Below are 16,298 nucleotides of genomic sequence, written 5' to 3' on the forward strand. Positions count from 1 at the left end.
AAGGTCAGGCTGTACAGCCAATCAACTTCCCTGAAGAAGTCACGAGACCGTGACGTAACGGCGTAGGAAGTGAGACCTATGCAATCAGCCGGAGGCCAACGGAAGTAAGTCGGCTAGTCATCACGCCGCGTCCTATGCTGTCCTATGCTGTGGCGCTGCAGCGCGAATTATTGATTTTTTAAATAACCTTTTTTATGAAGAATAGATTAAATACTTTTATCGGTCACAACGTACTTCACTATTGTGGCACTTATTTCTTTACTGCATCCCCTGGCTATCCCTTGGCTCCATCCCTGAGACATACGGATACACGGATCCCAGGACTTCTAAAGCTCCAGGACATCATTGGAATCCATCCAGGAGTGGCGGCGCTGATCCAACAGGAGGAGAAAATATTTGCCCTATGCGCATACACCACTTGTTAAAGGTAAGGGCAATAGGAGATAAGTTACCGGATTGTACAACCCTGTCTAGATGATCCATCCACTGGATATGCCCCTCAAGATTTTCTACTTGCCATTCCACCTTTAGACTTTATTATTTGTTTATTTGTTTTTTGTTTGCAGTGGGACAGTCACTCTCACGTTTTGGGCTCTCCTAGCCCATCCTTTCACTTATAGTCATAGTGTGTTGGCGTTCAGCCTTCTGTGCCATACACTTATACTTTAGCGCTTATCACTTTTTTATCTATTTCATGTCATTGGTTTTGTGCACCTTTAGATACAGCAGCTTTAGTATTCACTTCATTTTTACGTATTGATTTAAATAATTGGTTTCCATTTATTTTACATCATTCATTCATTTGATTTACACTTTCAACACTCGCAGTAGCGCAATAGATCACCCATTTGTTCATTTCTTTTGGTGGTATTTGATAGAGCGACAATTTTGAAAAAAAATGAATATTTTTTACTTTTTGCTGTAATAAATATCCCCAAAATATATATAAAAAAAAACATTATTTTCCTCAGTTTAGGCCGATACGTATTCTTCTACATATTTTTCGTAAAAAAATTGCAATAAGCGTTTATTGATTGGTTTGCGCAAAAGTTATAGCGTCTACAAAATAGGGGATAGTTTTATGGCATTTTTTTAATATATATTTTTTATCGGAACTGCGACCTTATGGCAGACACTTTTGACACATTTTTGGGACCATTGGCATTTTTATAGCGATCAGCGCTATAACAATGCATTGATTACTGTAAAAATGTCACTGGCAGGGAAGGGGTTAACACTAGGGGGGCGAGGAAGGGGTTAATTATGTTTCCTAGGTGTGTTCTAACTGAAGGGGGGTGGGACTGACTAGGGGAAATAACAGGGCACGCGCGCGAGCCCCTAGTGGCTGAAATGCGAAATTACATTATATTACATGATTTCACGCAGCCGACCTGCCGCCGTAAAACTGCGTCGGCTGGTCGGCTAGTGGTTAATAAATACTACACTATAAAAATAGCTTCAGGTGTTTCCCCAAAGGGTGGATGTTCATAAAGGAAAGGAGGATGTGCACTTTGCTTGTGCAGTTGCACTAATTTTCCTTAGTAAATATAATGTGGTAAAGCTTCACTCAGTGTAAAGAATACCCAATTAGGTGCAAGGAAAATTAAAAACACAGCAATTTTGCTAGCACAGGATTGGATGATAGAAAACAGCAGAGCTTTACCATGTCTACTGGGTTTTGGGGAAAATAGGTGCAATTGCATTTGCAGTTTATTTGCATTTAGTAAATCAACCCCTAAATATATATATATATATATATATATATATATATATATATATATATATATATATATATATATATATATATATATAAAATAGGCTTTATTCAGTAAACTGTCACCTCTAGTCAGTTGACTGTTTCCCATGTGGGGAAACACCTACAGCTTTGTGTATAGTGTAGTATTTATTATTATTGGTATTGGTACTGTTCATTAAGGAAGAATAGCCTACTGACCTAAAAATGTCTTTCATATCCATGACATGACTTATTAATGATAACATACTTGACAGGCCACAAAGCTATAATAAGCTGAATCAAGGAAGTATTCGTTTTAAATAATTCCAGTTGAATGAATAGCAAAGGACTATTAATAAGTTACCATGTTTCAGTTTCATAATCACCTTCTACACATATGTCATGTATTTGTAACTGTTTGCTCCAAATATTTGTGGTTGGCAACATATAATTAAAGAGGGAATTCTTCCCATGAAGACGAGTTTCCTCTCAGATGTTTTATTGGTTTCACTTCATTCACTGATTAAAGTGAATCAGTGATTTGCCCACGCACAGCAAAGGAACAGGTACAACCAAGGGAGATGTTTAAAATGACATATGATCTGCAGCTACCCAATGTCAGAAAGGCTGTCCTCTGTGATTTAAAAAATAATTCTTCTCAGTTACGTAATGACATGTTTATCTGCCTGGTTTAGAGACTTCAGTGGTGTATTGTCACCATAGGTGTGCGCACAGGGTGTGCCAGGTGTGCCTGGGCACACCCTAATCACCCTGTGCTGCGCAGATTCCCCCTGCTGCTTGGTTGCAGAGAAGGAGACTGGGGAATCTCTGTCCTCAGTCCCTTTCTCTGTCTCAAAAGTGAGACATCAGGGGTCTGTTTAGACCCCTGATATTTCGCCAAAGCCCCCCAAGGGGCTCCTAATTTTTTTTTAAATATATATAAAAAAAATATTGAAAAGGAGCAAAAATCAAAAAAATTATTAAAATAAACTACTGACACCAATCTCTGCCCTACTGACATCGTCCACTGCTCTACTGGCACAGTCTACGGCTATATATAGATATATTTATATATATATATCTATATATACACACACACATATGTGTTTGAGCTTTGGGGTGCACACCCTAATGCAATAGGCTGCGCACACCTATGATTGTCACCTTTGCAGCAGCTGTGCCCACAAGCTCAACAGTGGTATGTACTGGGCATGGCATGGGCTTGCCTAACAGGGCTTTCACTGCTGATTGTCAAGTTTGTCACTCAGCAGTTGGCCACACCTACACACCTACGCTCATTGACTGGAAGGAATAAGGTTTGGGTTTGCCGCTACCAAAGGGTCAAGGTGAATCCTGCAGGTTTGAGATTCGCAAACCTAAAAACATTTTTGTGCATATATGTCTAAAAAAATAACATACTGTATGGCCTTTAACTCCTTTGGAGCCGGCGCCTACCAGCCCTCTGAGGGGTTTAGAATGCTGGGAGGTGGGGCACATGATCGGAAAGCTCCTGGTGGCAAGCATATTTGCGTGTGCTCAGCGCCAAGAGGTTGAACTAAGGCTAGCAGGCTTAATAGAACCAATAAGGGGTTTTGGATATGCCAAGCCCTCTGTATAAAAGGGAAAGGGGGTGTACAAAGGAGCCATTGTGTAATTTAATTGGAAATTGTTGTAGGGGAAAACTGCCAAATTTGTAAAGAGAGCTTAGGGTCAGTTAAGAAGTTGTGCTTCTGATTGCTAGCTTCTTGTGCAATCAAGCCCTTTATTGCTTTCTTCTCAAATTATTGGTGTTTCTTGTCTTATTTGTCTTGAAGTTTTATGCTGTGGTAATTTTTTTCCTCTCAATTTATTTTTATTAACTTTTTCTTACATACAAAACATTTTCATTATTTATCAATTTCTACTAATTTTTCAACATACAGAGGCTTAATCATTTTCCATAATTCACATTATCTTTAAAAACACCATTTACTACAACATATACCTACATATATTCTACTGTCTTCCATACCCATTCATCCTCACTCAAAAAAAAAAAAAAAAAAAAAAGCGATCCCATTGTTCTCTCCCCTTCCCTGTACTCGTTTTATATTCCATTTTCTTTTCCCCTTCATATTTTCCTTTACTTTCCATTTATAAATAATCTTTCATTCTTTTTGAGACCGAAATTTATCCCACTTCTGCCATATTTCTGGCATTTGACTATTTATGTATCCTTCTTCCCTTATCTGTCTTTCCATATATTGTATTTAGTTAATTTCACATATCCATTCTCCTATATTTGGACTTTTATTTTCTCTCCATTTACAAGCTATTATTGTTTTGGCTGCTGTTGTCATATGATGGAAAATATGCTTTTTAATACTCTTTATTGATTCTGGTATCAGCGTTAGTAATGAGATATCTATATTTAGGTTCCTCTGTATACCCAACATTTTTTGATATATCTCATGGATTTTTTTCCATAGTTCTCTTACCATATGACACTCATACTAAATGTTTTTTCCATAGTCCCCCTTTCAACCTTACATCGCCAACACAGATCTTTTTGTCCACTATTTATTTTATTTAGCGATACTGGGCTCCAATACCATCTCATTGTTATTTTGTAATTTCTTTCTTGATATTTATTCGCTAAAAAAATAGATGTTTTATGAATTATTTCAAATATTTTCCCCATTCTATCTCCGATATTGATCTCCCTATTTCTGTTTCCCATTTTTTTATTCCTGTTATCTCTCTGAAGGGTCCTAAGGGGAGTAGTAGGTCATATATTTAAGATAACTTTTTAATTGGCTTTTGTTCGTCTGTTAATATTTCTTCAAATTTAGTTTTTGATCTATTTATTAAAGATAATCCCATGTTTGTTGCAATATATGTGTTTAATTGATGGTATTGTAGCCATTTATGTTTATGTTCTAATACCAAGTCTTGTAATTTTGTCATTTTCCCTTCCACTAAGATCTGGGCCACCCTTGCATTCTCCAGTATGTTCCATTTTAAGTATTTTGTGGTTCATAAGGCTGGTGGAAATTCTGGGTTGGAGAACAAGGGAGTGATAGGTCCGATCATAGTGGATAAGGTTCCCCTTTTTTAATTCTGCATCCCATATTTTTAATGTAGCTATTGTAAAGATTGTTAATTTTTTGTTTCCAGGTCTTAAATTAGGTTTTATCCAAGGGAGGGCTTTAAGTTGGATTCCTATTATATCTTCCTCTAGTTTAACCCATTGTTTATCCCCCTATTATGGTACTAGTCTATAATCCTAATCAGGGAAGCAGCTTGTAGATATTTAGAAAAATCTGGTAATGCTAACCCACCATTTTTTTTAGTTCTAGTTAAAATTTCTCTTCTAATTTGTGGTGTTTTGTGGGCCCATATAAAACTTCCTATTGCTTTTCTTAATTCAATCTTTAGTTTTTTTTGGCATAGCTAAGGGAATGGTTTGAAAAATATATAATCATTTTGGTAGTATGTCCATTTTTATTATGTTGATTCTTCCCATCCATTAACCGCTTACCGACCAGCCGCCGCAGTTTTACGGCGGCAGGTCGGCTTGGCTGGGCAAAATCTCGTAATATTATGTGATTTTGCATTTCAGCCAATAGGGGCGTGCATGCACCCCCTTGCTCGCCCCTGGTGCCGCACGCATGCCCGGCGGGCGCGATCACCACCAGGCACCCGTGATCGCTCATTACAGAGCGTGAACTGGAAGCTGTGTGTGTTAACACACAGCTCCTGGTCGTGTCAGGGGGGAGAAATGACTGTTCGTGTTAACTGCCAGTGACATTTTTACAGTAACCAATGCATTTTTGTAGCACATCATGAAAGCTCCATGTGATATCAGCGTCTGGAGGAGGGAAGGTACACAGTCAGGGGAAGATACAAGCAAGGAGTCCCCACGTGGAAGAAATAGGACATCGGCAACATTAACCATTGAGAGACCCTGGGCAGGGTTAACAGCCACAGGCAAAAAAAGTTAAAAATGCGCAGTAAACCAATGCCTCAGGCATGAATTCAGCACCATAGGTATGTGCAAGGTGGGCAGAGTCAGCAAGCAATAGTTTACAAAGTCTGACAAGAAGGATAAAGTCTGTAGAGTTTGATGGGGATACACCCTCACAGGGCTGCCATCAGAGGGGAACAGAAACCATGTTCCAGTTCTAAGGGAAACCAACAAGGGAAGAGGCACCTCTGGGTGTAGTAGTTTAAAACAATTTTAATAAAAGCATAAGTAATGGTCACTCTCATTTTAGAAGTGACAAGTAGGCATGTAAAAGATGTTCCCAAGAAGGGAAGGGTGTCATCCGGCCATCACTTTCTTCCGGGTCCTGCTGGAGCGCTGTGTGGGGAGGTTAGATTTCCATCGCTGATGAAGAACAGCCGGCTGTTCATGGCTTTTTATTCCTTAGATTCCCATTACTACCCCTATCACCTTTCCCCTGCAGCCCCCACCCCCCCCTTCCCACCGGCTCCATTTATTTCTAAAACATGGCTTACATTAATGCCTTTTTATATATACTTCTGCCAAAATAAAACCAAACCCCCCTTTAGTTTAGTTTTTAGTTTTTAGTTTTATTTTTATTTTAGTTTAATTATAGTTAGCTTAAGTACACCTCATTAAACTTTTTTCATTTAACCAACATCTCCCCGCATTTTAATTTATCAGCTATACACCTGTCCTTTATCTGCCGCCTGTAACATATCCTAGTAGCCGATCCCCTTTTTACCCCTTTTTACGTGGCCAATTGTTTTAAACTACTACACCCAGAGGCGCCTCTTGCCTTGTTGTTTTAACAGCCACAGGCGAATGTGATCTCCGTAATAAGAGATCCACGCGAGTTGGTAAGGAGATTTGTAATAAGAGGTGGAGGAACTATATCTAAATCTTCTGGCACTTCTTCTTGGGTGTTAATTCGTCTTGAAGTCACGGATATTCTACCTTGAATTGACTCTATTTGTTTATGTTTTTGGGACATTATTCATCATTGATTTAATGAATATTTATTTACAGCATTAGTGATTTTGCAGTGTCACTTATCACAGTATACTTTTTACTATAGGTACTGATCAGCTCACAGCTGACGTTTGTAGATTTTTTTCACAAATCCTTTTTTACTTAGATTTATTTTATTGATTATTGGTCACCAATATGAGGTATCACTAGTGCATACGCATCGCAGCTTTAATTTTTGTCATCTGTTTCAGTGTGTGTATCTTGCATATATAGTTGAGGCAGCTGTTGCACATCACTTTTTGTTGTTGTATTAATATTTGTATTAATACTTTTCTTTTGTTCACCTTACTTACTGTGACCGCGCAGTATTTTTCCTTACACATATCTTTATGGAATGCAATGGATACACCTCTTGTTTTAGAGTAGGGAAATGTATCATGAACCCAGGTAACATAATTCCTATTATTTATTTTTGGGATGTGATCTGAACGAGAATGTGTTTCTTGTAGCAAAATAATACCAATTTTTTGTTTGTGAAGTGAATTTAGGATTTGAGATCTTTTAAAGGGTGAATTAAGGCCTCTTGTGTTAAAAGAGCAACATTTTACCCCTCCCATTGAAACAGTATGAAAGGGGAATGCTGTAGTAATTTAAGGTATGCGGTCACTTTAACTGCTGTCCAGTAAAGGTCAAAGCTTCTCTTAAAAAATAGGCTGGTTTTCAGGGGGTATTATTTGGGGGTTTAAATTTGAAAGAGTACCGGGTATATTGTTTTTTTATTTTATGTTGCAGAGCCTTTTTTGGTTAAGCAATTTTGTTCTGATTTTTTACAGCAAGTTTTGTCTTAAAATAAAATAAAAAGGACTTTTGTTTCAGGGTTGGTATTTTGGAATGTCAATTTATTTGGAGGGTATTGTATTTCATATTGATAGGACCTTTTCTAGGTTGGGTTGCTTACCATTATCAACAAGAGTGAAAGCAAAAGGAAAATCCTAAATTTGTGTCTGTCACCAAAACAGGAATAGAAGGGAAATCTTGGATTATAGATACTAGTTCTGATGGCCCTGGTGACAACCAGAATTCTTTCACTTTGGAGGGATTTTTTTCTCACTTCCTGTTTTGGTTTTAGAACAGGAAGTGAAAGGAAATCTCCCCAGTAGGAGGCAGCTGGCAAAGTAGTAAATGACAGGCATTATTATTCTCCCTTACTCAATCCAAAATGAAAAAGGGTTACCTTAAGTTACACTTTAAAGCATTTACTTTTACTATCTGTTCTTTAAAGCAGAGTTCCACTCAAAAGTGCAACTTCTTCTTTAAGCACTCCTCACCCCCTTACATGCCACATTTGGCATATCATTTTTTTTGGAGGGGGGGAGTGGGTACTTTCTTTTTAGTGGGACTTTCTGTCTCACATCCTCCTTCCTCTTCTCGGCTGCCTAGGCGACTCCTCCTCTCGCCCTAGGTGGCCCCTCCCTGCCAGCAATCTTTTGGGACACATCACATGTCCCAGAAGATTGCCTGGCCAACAGAAGAGCGCAGTGCGCGACCGGTCTTGAAGGCGTAAGCTGTCACGGGTGGGTAGCCCACAGTTGCTATGACGGTGCCATGGAGAGGAGCGGGAGAGGAGCGAGGCTTCGGGTGCCCGCATTGCTGGACCGTTGAAAAGATACGTTTCTGTTTATTTAAAGTCAGCAGCTACACTTTTTGTAGCTGCAGACTTTTAATAAACTAAAAAAACGGGTGGAACTCCACTTTGTTGTCTTTTGTTTGTGGCATCTGACTGCATCATTTGCAATGAAAAAAAAAACAAAGTGCAAGGACAGTGTGCACCAAAGCAACATCACGTTATATCACTCACATTCAATGCACCCCCTATCCCCAAAGATAAAATTAAATTTAGGCAAACATAATTTAGTAACAGCTAATCACCGGGAACTCAGTGTCGGGCCCAATCGCCTTCTTATTGAAACTTTGAAACCTTTAAAGAGTGCATCTAGACCAGTGGTTCTCAACCTTACTAGTTCCGTGACCCCTTGATTAAATTTCCTAAATTGTGGGGACCCCTTACTGTAAAATTTTCGTATAGTGGTTTGTCAGCACCCAAGACAAGACAAGTAATTTGCGCCCCTAACCCACAAACATTTAGCGCTCCCTGAGTGCCTTCCACTCGTACAGTATTAAAACCCCTTATGGTACATTTTAGGATGTACCACTCTCTCTTTGTTCTCCTTTCTTTCCCTTTTTATCTCTCTCAATCCTAATTTCTTGTTTTTTTTTTTCCCATTCTTCTCTTTAGCCGTCTTTCTTGTTCTTTCTCTTATTCTTTCTCTCCCTTTTACTTTGTTCCTCCCCCTCTTTTCCTCTCCCTTCCATGTATTATGTATTCTCTATTTTTTTCCTTCTCTTACTCCTTGGTTGGGGGGGGGGGGTCTCCTCCAGCCCCTTTTACTTCACATTTCTCACCAGTCAGCTGATCTCTAGTCTCTACCAGCAACTGAATGGGTGGCTGTGAAAAGGCTCCAGGAACAGCCCAGCTGGGCGGCCACAGGTTGCAGGGACAGCTCAGCTGGGCGGCCGCGAAAAGTCTTGGAGAGCGGTGCAGGCTTCAGGAACAGCCCAGGATTTGGTGACCCCTGGCAAATCGTCATGTTACCCCCGAGGGGGTCCCGACCCCCAGGTTGAGAACCACTGATCTTGACAGTTTGGCCCAGATTCACAAAGCACTTACGCCGACGTATCTCGAGAAACGCCGCGTAAGTCTATCTATGCGCCGTCGTATCTATGCGCCGTGCCCACAATCTGAGATACGCCTGAAAATAGGCTGCATACGACCAACGTAACTTTCCTACGCCGGCGTATCGTGGGCGCATATTTACGCTAGCCACAAGGGGCACTGCCATTGATTTTCTATGCAAATGAGGGAGATACGCCGATTCACGAACTTACTTGCGCCCGACGCATAAAATATATGCGGTTTGCGTAAGGCGTACGTCCGGCATAAAGTTATTCCACATATAGGAGGCACAAGTCATGCAAAGGTATGGACCAGGGAACAGAGCCGTCGTATTTTACGTCGTTTACGTAGTACGTGAATAGGGCTGGGCGTAGGTTACGTTCAGGTCGTAGGCAGTGATCTGTCGTATCTTAGGGAGTAGTTCTGATGTGATTCTGCGCATGCGCACTGGGTTGCGTCCACGGGACGTTATTTGTATCTTTATGACGCTCAGTCCATCATTTACATGGGGTCACGCCTCATTAGCATGGCTCACACCCACTTCCACCTACGCTGGCTTAGGCCGAGGAAACCCAGCGTAGATTTGGGGGCGAGTGCTTTGTGAATCCAGTGCTTGCATCTGTGCGCTGCGTCGGCGTAGCGTATATTAGATACGCTACGCCCGCATAAATATGCGCCGATGTATGTGAATCCGGGCCTTTCTGTTTATATTGTAATAACCCACTTAAAGTGGTTGTTAAGCCACTCTAACCTGTATACACCATCAGTACTGCCTCCTATTGTAGTTTCCCCCTCCGTGTGTGATTTATAAAAATAAATGCTACAAATAACAAATTTCACTGCTGAAATTGTGCTCACATGACTAGCCATCTTTCTCCTTTTCTCCTCTGAGAGATGCAGCAGCCAGGGCTGAAACTCCTCTTCTGATGTCAGTCTGGAGGGGAGGAGGAAGCTAGCTGGTCATGTGATCGCAATCTCGGCTCTTAAATTAGGTATTTACAGCATTTATATTTATAAATCATTGACAGAGGGGGACACTGCAATAGGAGGCAATGCTGATGGTGTATACAGGTTGGTGTTATGAGAGCAGCGGGAGGGGGAGGAGTGGCTCACACACAGAGAGGGAAGTGGACACAGGAGCAGAGAGAAGATAGCAGGCTGCTGATGACAGAGGTACATAAACTGACCACGGTATCTGGTCTCAGCAGCCATGATACACCGTGGTCAGTTTACAGAGGGGTGGGGAGAAACTGGCAGTATCAGACACATTTTTTAGGTGTTACAGGGGGGCCAAATGACACAGGACAAGCACTGTGGCATATAACATGCTTTAACCACTTAAGACCTGGACCATTATGCAGGTAAAGGACCTGGCCCCTTTTTGCGATTCGGCACTGTGTCGCTTTAACTGACAATTGCGCGGTCGTGTGACATGGCTCCCAAACAAAATTTCCATCCTTTGTTCCCCACAAATAGAGCTTTCTTTTGGTGTTATTTGATCACCTCTGCGGTTTTTATTTTTTGCGCTATAAACAAAAATAGAGCGACAATTTTGAAAAAAATGCAATATTTTTTACTTTTTGCTATAATAAATATCTCCAAAAAATATATATAAAACACATTTATTTTTTTTCCTCAGTTTAGGCTGATACGTATTCTACATATTTTTGGTAAAAAAAAATCACAATAAGCGTTTATTGATTGGTTTGCGCAAAAGTTATAGCGTTTACAAAATAGGGGATAGTTGTATGGCATTTTTTTTTATATATTTTTTTTACTAGTAATGGCAGCGATCAGTGTTTTTTTTTGTGACTGCGACATTATGGCAGACACATCGGACACTTTTGGCACATTTTTGGGACCATTGTCATTATCACAGCGAAAAGTGTTATAAAAATGCACTGATTACTGTGAAAATGACAGTTGCAGTGAAGGGGTTAACCAGGAGGGGGCGCTGTAGGGGTTAAGTGTGCCCTAAGGGAGGGTTCTTACTGTGGGGGGACGTGGCTGTGCGTGTGATTTCACTGATCGTCGTTCCCTAACACAGGGAACAGACTATCAGTGACAGCCACGCTAGGAAGCACGGGGAGAGGTTTGTTTACACTTAGCTCTCCCCTTTCTTCCTCTCTGTGGCCCGATCGCGGGACACCGGCGGCGATCAGGTCCGCTGTTCCCGCGGGGACAGTCACGGAGGAGAGGACCAGGTAGCGAGCTTTCCCCACGGCTGGGCTCTTAACCACTTAAGGACCCCTTCACGCTGATATACGTCAGCAGAATGGCACGGCTGGGCACATCAACGTATAGGTACGTTGTCCTTTAAGCCCAGCCGTGACGTCGCAGGCGAGCTCCCGCGACCCGGTCCGAAGCTCCGTGACCGTGACCGCGGGACTCGCGGACACGATTGCCGCTGGCGTCGCGCGATCGGTCCCCGGAGCTGAAGAACGGGGAGAGCCGTGTGTAAACACGGCTTCCCCGTTCTTCACTGTGGCTCTGTCATCGATCGTGTCATCCCTTTTATAGGGGGACACAATGAATGACGTCACACCTACAGCCACACCCCCCTATAGTTGTAAACACACTTCAGGGAACACATAACCCCAACAGCGCCCCCTGTGGTTAACTCCCAAACTGCAACTGTCATTTTCACAATAAACAATGCATTTTAAATGCATTTTTTGCTGTAAAAATGACAATGGTCCCAAAAATGTGTCAAAATAGTTCGAAGTGTCCGCCATAATGTCGCAGTCACGAAAAAAAATCGCTGATCGCCACCATTAGTAGTAAAAAAAAATTAATAAAAATGCAATAAAACTATCCCCTATTTTGTAAACGCTATAAATTTTGCACAAACCAACCGATAAACGCTATTGCGATTTTTTTTTTACCAAAAATAGGTAGAAGAATACGTATCGGCCTAAACTGAGGGGGAAAAAATGTTTTTTATATATTTTTAGGGGAAATTTATTATAGCAAAAAGTAAAAAATATTGCATTTTTTTCAAAATTGTCGCTCTATTTTTGTTTATAGCGCAAAAAATAAAAACCGCAGAGGTGATCAAATACCACGAAAATAAAGCTCTATTTGTGGGGAAAAAAGGACGCCAATTTTGTTTGCGAGCCACGTCGCACGACCGCGCAATTGTCAGTTAAAGCGATGCAGTGCCGAATCGCAGAAAGGGGCAAGGTCCTTTAGCTGCATTTTGGTCCGGGTCTTAAGTGGTTAAAGGGGGCGTACATGTATGCCCTTGTGCCCAGCCATGCCATTTTGTCGACATATATCATTGTGCGGCGGTCCTCAAGTGGTTAAAGGAGCAGGATCCATTTTTTATTCTTTTGGGGTTAACAAACACTTTAAGACTATCAAAGTGTGTTCATTTATTTTATTTTCTGTGTCATTTACTGATACATTACTTGACTTCTTTATGAGACTAGCTGGTCTTGTACGCATTTGTAAATTGTACATAATAGTTTGAGAGCAATACCAGTCATTGCGGTGTAGCACAGGCCATTAACCTGTGAAAGAGGGCTAACGCCAGGAGTTGGAGGTAGTGTAGTTTCAAAGCCAGCAGTTTTGCCTAGATTGCAGTGATTTTAGGACATCTTTTCTTCCCCTCCAGATTTGTGGAATAGACACGTGCTTTGAGAAAGATACTGCTAAAGATTGTGGGTTGGGTGTAGGAGAACTCTACAGTGGGTCAAGCCTTCGCTTGACCCTCCTTAGCGTGGTCCCATGACTCTGTTCCCTACATAACGTGGCATATCCTAAGCCTCTCAAATCTCTTGTGAGGCTTCCATCTCTGTCACTAGTGGGTGAAGATGTTGCAGTGGATACACAGGAAAATATTGTAGACGTGAGGAAATGCAGAAAGTAAGAAATTAGTCCTGTTCCAGACTCCATTGTATCGGTGGATTCGCGTTGACTCACCAGAGTCCGCAAATCTTTCTCTCCGCGATGTAGAGATCATTAAGGAGAAACAACTGGTGGGTGACAAAACATCAAGAAATCAATTTGTTCTACTGTGCTAAGCCTGGACTGGCACCCAAATAATATAATTTTGGCTGCAGGATCTTGTGATTTCAAGACTAAGGTGTTCTCAGCATATATTAAGGAAATTGACGAGAAGCCAGCTGTCATCCTTGGGGGATCAAAAATGCCTGTTGGGCAGCTAATGTTGGAGTATGGAAGTGCTGCCAATGGTGGCTGTGTCCACAGTGTAAGCTTTTCCGCTAGTGGAAATAGTTTGGCCTGGGTCAGTCATGACAGTATTGTGTCTGTGGATGATAGATTTAAAAACACAAGCATTTCACAGCTGAAGACTGAATTCTTGCCACTCCTGAATGTCGCCTTTGTGTCAGAGAACAGCGTGATAGCAGCAAGGCATGACTGTTGTCCTATACTCTTCACATTGGGTGATCATGGCTCATTGACATTTGTGTCTAAACTGGACATTCCAAAGCAAAGCACTCAGCATAACATTTCAGCTATGGAACACTTTAGAAACATAAATAAGACAGCAATCAATGAGGACCGCAAGACTACATTGGACACTCTGCATCAGAACAGCATCACCCAGGTGTCTATTTATGAGGGGGAGAAATCTGATTGTTGCAAGTTCTGTACTACCGGCATCGATGGGTCAAGGAATATCTGGGACTTTAAGACTGGAATCTTACATTCAAGGCCTGCCCATTATGCAACTGAAGAGCAAATGCACAAGCAAAACAAATAAGCAACGCTCTTCAGATGTTCTGTGACATTTTGCTGACCTGTTGTACACTTGAAATAAAAGTAAAGAAAGTTATTAAGTACAGTGTGTAATGAGATCCAGTTCCAAATATATTGAATATTTTTTTTAAAGCACAATACATCATAAAAATGAGTCAGATTTGTTTTTGAAATTATATTACTTAACTAGCAATTTGCGGGACCAGAAACACATGGATAAAAGCATTAGTAATTTTGTGAATTGTCTTCTAGAAAAAAAAATAATAATTTGGAATTTTTTTTAAGAGTATCACAGGGCTTTTTGCTGCCAACTTGTCTTATTGAGGTGCTGCTTCCATCCAGCTCTGTAGTGCAGAGTCATGTGTTTTCCTCGTGCATGCGTTACCCAAATAGCTAGTATTTTTACATTTCGAATACACAGCAGGCAGAGTCTGCAAACCACAAAAAGTGCTCTACGATACTGCAGAGCTCTTTGGATAATCCCTGGCCCAGATTCAGGTAGAGCCGCGCAATATTTGCGTGGGCAAAGGGCAACGATTTTTGCTCTGCGCCCACGCAAATATTTCGATTTGCCCCCGATCCACGGAGCAGTAGCTCCGTAAATTGCGCGGGCGCTATGCTAATTTGCCCTGCGTAAGGGCGCCTAATGTAAATGATCCCGCCGGGGGCGGAAATCATTTAAATTAGGCGCGCTCCCGCGCCGAGCGAACAGCGCATGCTCCGTCGGGAAACTTTCCCGACGTGCATTGCGGCAAATGACGTCGCAAGGACGTCATTTGCTTCTAAGTGAACGTGAATGGCGTCCAGCGCCATTCACGAATCACTTACGTAAACGACGTGAAATTCAAATTTCACGAGCGGGAAGGGCGGCTATACTTTAGCATTGGCTGCCCCTACTATGAGAAGGGGCAGCCTTACGCTAAAGCCGCCGTACGGAAACTCCGTACCTGGCGTGCGCTGGGCCCGGGCAAGTTTTGTGAATCGGTGATAGTATGCTATTTGCATACTATACGCCGATCACAATGGCCGCGCCCCCTAGCGGCCAACGCAAGAATGCAGCCTAAGATATAAAGGCATAAGGAGGCTTATGCCTGTCATATCCTAGGCTGCAATCCGCGTAGCGATGTTCCTGAATCAGGGGCATTCGCTACGAGGGAGCAAAACAGCTATTGCGCCGCGCAACCTATGGTTGCGTGGGCGCAATAGCTTCTTGAATCTGGGCCCCTGTGTATAGCAGTTGCCTGTACTTTTGGGGCAGTGCCTCCAGATGGTTTAGGATGGCTGCTACCTTGTAAAGTGATCCTGTACAAAATCCTTCCTCACTCCTTCTCTACGTCTTCCTTAGAACTTTCTTCTTCTCTTACTGGTGACCATAGGTGTGCGCAGCCTACTGCATTAGGGTGTGCACACCAAAGCTAAAACACACATGTGTGTGTAATATACCATATATGGTAGTGGGCAAGTCAGTAGGGCTTTGTCAGCAGGGCAGAGATCAGTGTCGGTAGTTTATCTTTATTTGTATTATTATTATATTTTTTTACAATTTTATTATTATTTTTTTTATTTTTTAGGAGCCCTGTTTGGGGGCTTTGGTGAAATATCAGTGGTCTAAACAGACCCCTGATTTCTAACTTTTGAGACAGAGCAAGGGACTGAGGACAGAGATTCCCCAGTCCCTTTCTCTGCAGCCAGGCAGCAGGTGGAATCTGCATAGTACAGGGTGATTAGGGTGTGCCCAGGCACACCTTACACCCTATGTGCGCACGCCTATGCTGGTGACCCACATCATTATCGACCCTCTTCTCATCACTAGATTCACTTTACAGTAAGTTTCAGCTGCTGCTTCTTGCTGCACCCTGCCTGATATCCCCCCCCCCCTGTATGGTTATGGCGATATCTTCCTCATCCTCAATATCTGAAAGAAAGCAAGCTTGCGCATGACCAGGGTCATCCTCCTGCAGCAAGTCAGTGAGCAAGTCAGTTCTGCCAAATCCTTATCGCTAGTTAGCAGAGTTATGGCAAGATTGACAGAAGGGGGGCGTGACCAATGACCGGGATGTGTGGACGTGCTTAGCCTGAGCTCCGTCTGTGCCACACACATCCTACCTCAATCCTGCTGACCCGATCGCCATCCGAGGATCCCACCG

At 42.0% G+C, this 16,298-nt stretch overlaps 1 pseudogene; it reads left to right on the top strand.

Moving 5' to 3' along the window:
• Positions 1–14,180, top strand: part of LOC120935748 — a 45,019-nt pseudogene extending 30,839 nt beyond the window's left edge.
• The last annotated feature ends 2,118 nt before the right edge of the window (positions 14,181–16,298 follow it).

Source organism: Rana temporaria, chromosome 4 (genome assembly GCF_905171775.1).
Source record: "Rana temporaria chromosome 4, aRanTem1.1, whole genome shotgun sequence".
Lineage (NCBI taxonomy): Eukaryota > Metazoa > Chordata > Amphibia > Anura > Ranidae > Rana > Rana temporaria.